The sequence below is a fragment of the Cynocephalus volans genome, chromosome X, assembly GCF_027409185.1.
Source record: "Cynocephalus volans isolate mCynVol1 chromosome X, mCynVol1.pri, whole genome shotgun sequence".
NCBI lineage: Eukaryota > Metazoa > Chordata > Mammalia > Dermoptera > Cynocephalidae > Cynocephalus > Cynocephalus volans.
The window spans coordinates 175990918-175993160 of NC_084478.1; the positions used below are offsets into that span (position 1 = coordinate 175990918).

Here is a 2243-nt window from a genome sequence, read left to right on the forward strand (position 1 = left end):
AAGTGAAAAGGCAGATTATAAAACAGTAAATACAACACAAAGGTAATTTTTGAAAAAAGACCGGAGAGAAGTATACCAAAAAGAACATCAACTGTGGTTCTCCCCAAGCAGTAGGACCACAGGTGATTTTTTTTATTTTCATCTTTCTACATTATACACATTCTCTGCAATACTCTATACTTTTAAACTCCAGAAAAAAATAAGTTTACATGCAAGGATAGAGGAAAGGTAGAAAAACATCATAATTCTTTCTGCTGCCGTATGCTGTGAGACATTTATGTCAAAGCATGCTGGCACCACATAACTGAATCTAAGAATTGGTCCTGTATGAAAGGGAAGAACATAGATGAAAACAAATGAGGAAAGGGGTAATGTTTATATGTTTTCTGTGTGATTTTTTTTTAAAGAATAAACAGAAAAATCCGAAAACCAACATATTAAGAGGTTAAGAATGGTTAATTCTTGTTGGTAGGAACATGAGTGATGGGTTACTTTTGTGCATGTGATATTCTATTTTTCTGTAAATAAGAAAATAAGATAACAGGGCTGGCTGGTTAGCTCAATTGGTTAGAGCATGGTGCTGATAACCCCAAGGCCCAGGGTTCAATCCCTGTACTGGCCAGCTGCCAAAAATAAATAAATAAGTAAATAAAATAACATAAAACCAAGGAGGATAGCTATAGATATTTCCACTCACTGGTGTTGGAGAAGTGCAGGCAGCACATTTGGTCCTCTGTCTTTGAAACTGCAAGAGAGCCCAGTCAGTCAGTTCCTGGGATAGGAAGGAGCATTCATGGCCACTGCTTTCCTCTGCTGGTCTCTGGGCCTGAATATCATGGCACAGCCAATGAAATAATGCAATGATGCTAGTCTCCCCATTTGCTGCATGACAGGGAGCCCCTCACCCTATGCCAACAGCCCCACAAATCAAGGTCATGAACCCCTAAACCTTCAGAGCCTCCAGTTATGCAGAGCCCCCAAACAGAAGCATTCTTTCCTCTGCTTTAGCTCTTATGCCATCTGCCCCCTGCCATTATGAGACAGGAGACACTCAATTTCCTTGGGTTTGGGTTTTAGGACACACCTCTGGATTTCAAACCACTCACCAAGGTCTCTGGCCTCTCCTTCAGGCCCTCCCCTAGAGGAGAAGTTACTGTTGCTTGTTGGACTTACTTTCGATACCAACATGGGGAGATTGAGACCACAAGGGGTGGACTTATGCAAATCCAATGGCTGAGCATGCTTGGTAGAAAGGAATTATATAACTCTAGTAGCTGAGAATGCTCAGTAAAAGGAATTTATACCAGCTTATACGACTCCAGTGACCAAGCATGCTCAGTGGAAGGGAGTTTACCCTTTGAATAACCTTCCACTGGAGGCACTAAAGAGCACAGAATATTCTTGAATATGTCTGGTGCATGTGATAGGATTTGACCAATGAACATGCCCTGAAAGGAGACCAATTGAGCATGTGTAAGACTATGTTACATAACTGGGAAGCACCCCTTTAATTGAATATTCAATTAGATATCACAAATATGTATTAGATAGTGAAACTATAAAAGTGGAATCCAGGCAGGAGGTGGGGTTGTTGCTCACTTTCCTGGGGCCAATCCACACTTCGCTGGCTGAGGTGTGTATGCTTTACTTTTGTGTTAAGCTTACTTTCAGCAGGTGGCCATTCACTCTCTCGAGTCAACCTGCAGTCTGTACTAAACTTTAAGTGTGTATTTCTTACTTTTGTGTTAAACTTGGTGTGGTTCTGCTCAGTTTCTGGAGCTAGGCTGTACTCTCTCTGTGAAATCTTTATCTCTTATTAGTTACATTAAACCTGTTCTCACTTTCTACTGTGATTCCACTCTTGAATTCTTTCCTGTGGTGGAGTCAAGAACCTGGTAAGAGGACAGGGTAGGTTGAGACCAGACATCAGGCTTCCCCAGACACTCTCCTCTGGTATCAACTAGACTGTGAGCTCCTGGAGGGCCAGACATGAACTTTAGCTCAAATTGCCTCTGTGCCTACCTTAGTGCCTTGCATAAAGTAGATATCTGATGAACAGTTATGAGACTTTGAAAGGCAGGCAGGTATGAAATGGTGTTTTGGTGCCTGACTTGAGAGTAGAGGGATATGGATACCAGCAGCCCAGAAGCATTTCATCTTGTCAGGAAAGCACAACCCAGCCCATCGCTTGGCCACTTCTTGAAATGTGCATGGCTGTGATAGTCTCATGGGTGAGAATGCCA

General features: G+C 42.2%; 1 non-coding gene across 1 annotated transcript; it reads left to right on the plus strand.

Moving 5' to 3' along the window:
• The first annotated feature begins 548 nt into the window (after positions 1 to 548).
• On the plus strand, positions 549 to 622 carry TRNAI-GAU (transfer RNA isoleucine (anticodon GAU)). Its single transcript has one exon. It is a non-coding gene; the product is annotated as a tRNA-Ile (tRNA).
• The last annotated feature ends 1621 nt before the right edge of the window (positions 623 to 2243 follow it).